The following is a 7,260-nucleotide window of genomic DNA, read 5'->3' on the forward strand; positions in this document are numbered from 1 at the left end:
GTTTTAAGAGGAAGGCAATTTTACCTCATTGATTTTCAATCTTTTTGTACTCACCTGTTTATTAAACATTGCTTTATCTCCCTTTGGCTCATTTTTATCTGCAGTAAATATTAATTGTTGTTAATGAAGACAATTTTATATATATCATATTCTCTATTTAGAAGGATAGACTTCTTAATGCATACCTTCACTTAATAAACATTATCTATAATATGTAAACATTAAATGTTCATTTTACAGATGAAGAAAAGTGGATGCTAAGCAATTTTTTTATCATAGTTACAGTAAAACCAGGATAACATGATAAATTATAAGGGTTCTGGGATATTAGTCTCTTGTTATACAGCCCTCTGCAAACATAATCTATCATCAGTAGTCTTCACAAATGCCGAGCGGGTTAAACCAGTGGTATTTCCTCAGTTATATCATAGTTGTCTAAAAATGTATACCATTTTAAAGGATTTTTGTAATATGAATATGTTTTCAGTCAATTTGTTGGAAAAGAGAGACTATTTCTTATTGAAAAAGTTTGAATACATAGTTAAATGAAATAGTGTATAAAAGAAGATTAAGATACAAATGGGAAGAAATGATTAATACAGTAAGGAGAGAGGTAGGGGTACTGGGAAGAGCTGATGTCTAGAAAGTACTGGTGTCTGACTGATAGTCTTTGTACAACCCAAGCATCTTCTAAAGTGAAGTTAAGAGCTGTGGATGAATAACCATTGTACACCTAGCTTTAAATCTATTTGACCATAGTATCTTCATGGTTCTTCTAGTTATGACCAAACTGGTACCTAGTCATCTACCAGAGTAGTTTATCTCAGAAATGCATTTAGACATTTCAGTATCTGATCACTTCCTCTTAATCTTCTAGCTTTTCTGTTTACGCCTTCACAAGAGACCTCTATTCTATCTGCAACTTGTATTCAACTCTCCTGTGAGTATAGGCAACAATATGTCCCATTACCTTTTGGTCTAATTTTCTCACAACTCCTCAACTTCTAAGGAACGAAATTTTTCTTATTTTAGCCTATAATGGAGTGTGGGGGTCAGGGCAGGGTTCAGTGTTTCTAGAAAAAATCTAACAACTCCATATACCAGCATCTTTTCCAATGCATGCTCAACTGTCCTACAGGCCCAACTATTTTATTTTTAGTTTGCTCTCCCATATGCAATAGATATTTAAGACATTGTCTGAATTCCTTGAATACCACTGCCTTACCTTCCCACCTTTTCCTCTTGTTCTCAGTAGCTGGTTTCAACACTTTGAGCACAGCAATAATAGTGACAGTCAGAGAATCACACTCTATTGATCCAGATCCCTAATGAATTTCACATCTGCACTGGCATTTTCCCTTTGCTCTTCTTTTCTTGGTGCAGTGGAAAAATACATGCTTTCCCCTTAGCCTGGTACTGCTATTTTCACTTCAGATGTTGTCTCCTTCCACCTTCTCAAGTAAGAAAATGCCTCTATTTTGTCTCTCTTCTCTCTCTCTCTCTCTCTCTCACTTTCTCTCTCCCACTGTGCCTTCAACTTCTCTTTCAATAAAGTCTTGTTACCTGTATTACTTAAAGCATACATTTCATTAAAACTGATCCTTTCCTTCCCTGTCTTCACTCTGCGTGCACTTGTTTTCACTTTTTTTAACTTAACTATTATAATTTCCCTTCTACTCCCATTTCTCTAAAAAAACTGTCTTCATCTAAGTTCTCAAGCACCATATATCATCAATCAAATTATAATATCTTAGTGCTTATCACATGTAAACTGTAACAGCACTGAATATTGTTCACCTGTTTATCATTTTTGAAACTCTTTACATCCAAGATTTGCCTAGAATTTTCTCCTACTGCTTAGATGCTCCTTGTTCACCTTTTTGCAGAGTTCTCTACCTCTTCTATTGTCACATGTGTTGAGATTCCTCTGGATTGTAATGCAGCAGTATGTCCTTCTCATTCTACAAATTCCCCCAGAGGAATGCCATCCAACTTCTAGCACCCACTACCATCTATATGCTGACTAGCTTCTGACTCAGAGGACTCTCCTCTCTCCAGAACCACACTGTGTAGCTACTGAACTTCTCCATAATCACAAAACTGGAAGTGTCATCTGCTTTAACCATTTACCATTTCCACCACTATTATGTTCAACAATAATGAAAAATAAACAGCAGTAACACCTATTATCACAGCCAGAAACCAGTTCTGTTATGATCTTTTCCTCTTTCCTTCATCTTCACATTCTGTTCTTAAGTCCTGACAACTGCAAGTTTGCCACTCAGATCCATCTAATAATTCTCTCTCTCCAGAGCTATCCCTTAGATTCATGTTTCCAATGCTTCCCAGTCTACCCCAGCCCTAAGTGGTATACAGAATTGCTATCCTGTCTTGACTATCTTTCTTTTACAGAACTGCTCTTCTGTGGTGGGAGGAGCTAAATCTGGAATCAGACTAGACTTGGGATACAGTACTGCCTGTCCTACTTGTGAGCTCATGTGATCCTGGGAGATGAATTTAACCACTTTATTAACATTTACTGGTGAGGAAACAATCTTCATTTTATCATGGACCTATTGGAGAATATATGAGTTAAAAAAGCTTTATAAAAATACCCAAATCCTAAACTTGAAATATGATCAATAGATGCTACCATGGAGAAACATTATTACTATATTAAAACAAACTTCTTCATGCTGTTCTCATGCTTACTTGCTTCCATTGTCCTTAGGTAAATTCCTCAGCTCCTTCACATACCTAATAATGCCCTGAATTCTGTAGGGCTTCCTTAGATCTGTTTCATATCTGAGCTCTGACCCATTCATGCCGTTTGTGTTTTCACACCATGGTACACTCTTCTCCATCTGAAATGGGACTTAGAGAAACTGTTTCAGGCAGCAGTAATGACCAAGGCCCTTGAGGTAGGAGAAAGCTTGACAGTAAAGAACCAGAAAGGAGGAGGCTGCATGGCTCAAATGTGAGTGAGTCAGTGAGTGAGGAGATTAGTAAAAGTTCTGTTGGACTGATAGGCTCCAAATCACTGAAGACTTAGGCCAAGTATTTTCAACTTTAGCACTACTGACATACTGGACCAGATAATTATTTGTTGTGAGGCGTTACTCTGTGTATTTTAAGATGGTTAGCAGCATTCCTGGCCTCTACCCACTGGATGTCAGAAGCACCTTTCCAATTGTGACAATCAAAAATGTCTTCAGGTATTTCTGAATATTCCCCAGGGAACATTTTGCCTAGGGGCAAAATTGTCCTTGGTTGAGAACTATTAACAGGCTAAGGAGTATGCATTTTTTTTTTTTAATCTAGGAGAGCAAAAGAGAGGAAAAAAAAAAGCTGTGAAAGATTCTAAGGAGTAGTGTGACATGTTCTGATTTACATTTGATAAAGATCACATTGACAATGAGGTTGGAGAGAATATACACATAAACATCAGACCCTTCTAGACTGGTAATAAGATTTGATGATTTACTATGAAACAGGTGCTACATCCTTAATTAATAAGGAAGATATCAAGGAAGTTGCCTTGGAGCTAATAAACAGCAGCATGGAGATAAAATAGGAGCACTGTCGTTGTTTTCAGGAGGCTTAAAGGAAAATCAAAATTTTTAACACGGAGTAGCAAGGAGGTTGCAGAATATCATGCCTGCTCCCTATGGAGGTACCAAGGGACAGAAAAGTCTTACTAAAGAAGACAAATTGAGGAAACTCTGTCTCAGGGAATGAACTGATGTCTAATCCCGAAGTTATCATGGGAAGGTTGGCTGTATGAAGGTTGTTTTCATTAAATTGGAGTTGCTGTGGGTACTGTGGGGGAAAAAATGGAGTTCAAAAGTGGGAGGAATATCAGAAAAGGTGTTTATAGCAATATACACACAAATCTGGTCATGTTACTGTCCCAAAAGAACTATTTTCTGGCTTCTATTATCCGTCAGAAAAAAATGGAACTCTCTTACAGGGTTTATGAAACCTGAATATGTTTAGCCAGCCTTTCCCGTCTAACTTCTAATCATTCCACATGTGCCCTGGAACCATTGTATTTTTTCCAATTTCCTCTGGGTTTATTCATCAATTTCTTGCATGTTCTCTTCATTTTTGATGGCCATCTTCTACTTTACTCTGAATATTTAGCAGGGAAAGGGTAAAAATTAAAGTGGGAAAGGGGGTACCCCTGATTGGCTTAGTCAGAGGAGCATGTGACTCTTGATCTTGGGGGTGATGAGTTTGAGTCCCATACTGGGTATAGAGATAACTTTTTTTTTTTTTTATAAATTTTTATTTTTATTTATGATAGTCACAGAGAGAGAGAGAGAGAGAGAGAGAGAGGCAGAGACACAGGCAGAGGGAGAAGCAGGCTCCATGCACCGGGAGCCCGACGTGGGATTCGATCCCGGGTCTCCAGGATCGCGCCCTGGGCCAAAGGCAGGCGCCAAACCGCTGCGCCACTCAGGGATCCCATAGAGATAACTTAAATAAACAAAACTGGGAAAAAAAAATAAAAGGGGATAGGAAGTAAGGAAGGAAGAGATTGGTGAAAAGGGAGGAGGAAAACATGCAGGCTAAAAAATATTTTTTATTGTTCTGGAGTCTATTACTGTTTCCAGTTTTGGTTTGCAACCATATCTCTAGTCTTCATTGATTGATGAAGAAATATTAAATACTTAACTATGCCCTAATACTCTTTTAGTATGCTTTAGTGCTTAGAAGAGCACAATGGTTTGAAGCTTTATAGAGCTTGCATTTTAGTTGGCAGTGCATACATACTAAAGATTAAATTATGTTAGATGATAAAAAGAGGGAAAAAGGGAAGATTGTGAGTTAGTGAGTTCTGGGTTTCTGGTTTACCTAAGGGCATTAGAGAAAACCTCAGTCCCAAGTGATACTTGAGAGCGGGAACCTGGGCCCATCTATCCCTGAAGGCACCATTGTCTCAGCCTTGTTTGAAACAAGATTGTGGGGGAGATGGAGGACAGCCTAGCATGATGCTGAATTACCCTATAAAGATTAAAGATTCAGAATCTGTAGGAAAGCAATTGATAAGGAAAAGAGATCATTGTTTTAAAAACTGGACTCATATAGATTTTCAGTAACCAAAGCTCAGATAAGCATCTAACCTTTTCATAACTTTTATTGTAGTTTGACATTATATATACACACATATCTGTATTTCTGTTGTTTTGAGTTATTCCTTTTTGTGTTTATGTTAGCTCATCTACTAGCCCAAATCCCTGTTACATGAGGATTTGATCTCTTTACCAAACAATTGCATTTTTACTGCTGGGCAGAGTACGTGGAATTAAGGAGATTCTTCACGAAAATTTGTTACTGAATAACAGTACTTAAGGTCATGGGAATGTCTACAATGAACTGAAACAACCTTTAGAAAATACCAATGATTTGGTGTTTATCATAATTTAGACATTGTATGTCTAATGCTCATGCAAAGTAAGAGAATGTAGTTTATCCACTTTTATGTGGATGACACACTATACATAATAAAGATGAAGCAGATTGCACATGGTTATGTATTTAGAATGTGAGAAGGGGCAAAATTTAACCAAGATCTCTTAGCTCCAATATCTACACTCATGCCATTAAATCTCAATGTCCCTCAGTGTAGACTGGAGATTGCTTTCAGAAACCCGGAGTGAAATGTAATATTGTATTACATATATCCTTTTCATGCATTTTCTCTCAAGAGCTTTCTTGCTTGCTAGAATCCTTAAAGTTCAATGGAGGATTACAGGTAAGAGTATAAACAAAAAATGCTGGCTAGTATAAGAATAGGTATACTTGAATATGACTTTGAGAATACTTAATAAAATCCTAGGTCTTTTTAGACGTCATTTATTAACTGAGGAATGGATTCACTGTTTTTCTTCTACTTGCTATTTTTTAATTCTATTGGGAATTAATATTGATAACCTGTCATAATTTTCACCTGAAAAATCATCTTTTTTATTGTTCTTGATTTTTATTGCCTCTGGACTTAACATTTCCTCCCTGAATATCTGGTCCATTATTTTATTAAGTATTGATGTCATTCTTTCAAGTTATTGGAGATCATTCTTTTTAACTCTTAAAAGTAATCAATACAGCATTTGTTTCCCTCCAATCTTCCTTGTCTCCCCAGATCCCAAGAATTTTTAAAAATATTTTTAAGTGGTTTAGTAAGTAGGTTAGCTAATACATTTAAAAACCTAGTACATAATCCATCCATCACTTGTATTTGCTATTCATGACACCCTTCATACAAACATCTCAGAATGCTTTCCTGTTATTACTATATAACAGAATATACAATTAAATGGCAAGTTGCAATCAATAAGTCTAGACTTGATTTAAACTTAGCCAACTTTTTGTATCAATAAATATGAAAGGGGAAGGATAAAAAAATAAAAGCAAAGGTAAGCACATGATTATCATCCAAAACCAGAGAAGCCCAAGATTTGGATCCAGCAAAAGTTTGATATGAGAGTGATTTATTTCTTGGAGGACCCATTAGGAAAAATAAATATTGTTTTATCCAGCCTCTTTAACCAGATCACTGAAATTCTGAAACCCCTAAAATGTTACAGATCCTATATATTCTGTCTCATTCAAAGACCTAAAGGTCTTGACTCCTTTGGTGGGAAAAATAATAATAATTCATATCTCCTAGACATTATTTTGGGGAATGAATTGGAAAATTTCTATAGCCCTTCCATGTATATTCATGCAATTATATTATCCTCAAATATCTTATAAATGAAGGCTTGTAGAGAAGCATTGAAGGCATGCAAAAGACTGTCACCAGCTTCAAGCTTGTGAACTTTTACCCAAATTCTTTAAAAGGTAGAAAAGGAGAAACTTCAAAAGAGGCAGTCTGTGTTGTTTTTTTTCCTTCTTCAAATTGTTAACCATTCCTTCTTACCTGTCAATAGGGAATAGATCCAATATAAAGCATGACTTGCTAAAAGAACCATAAGAGATTTTTAACTTTTCATATGTTTTTCCTTCTTGAAAGGTAATAATGCTGACTTATTTTGATCCCTTAAAATATACTTTTAAAATAGGATTCATTATTTGTAGTAGCTCAGGCATCAAGAACAACAACTTTAAAACAATTTGTTTCTGACCACAAATGCAAGTGGACTAGGGGACAGAACTTGAAAAACCAGACTTTGACTTGGTATCCAGCTTAGGACTGTGCATATATTGAAAAACTAGTTTAATTTTACTGTGCTGAGTGATACATGATGGTACTAT

The sequence above is a fragment of the Canis aureus genome, chromosome 17, assembly GCF_053574225.1.
Source record: "Canis aureus isolate CA01 chromosome 17, VMU_Caureus_v.1.0, whole genome shotgun sequence".
In the NCBI taxonomy this organism is placed as follows: domain Eukaryota; kingdom Metazoa; phylum Chordata; class Mammalia; order Carnivora; family Canidae; genus Canis; species Canis aureus.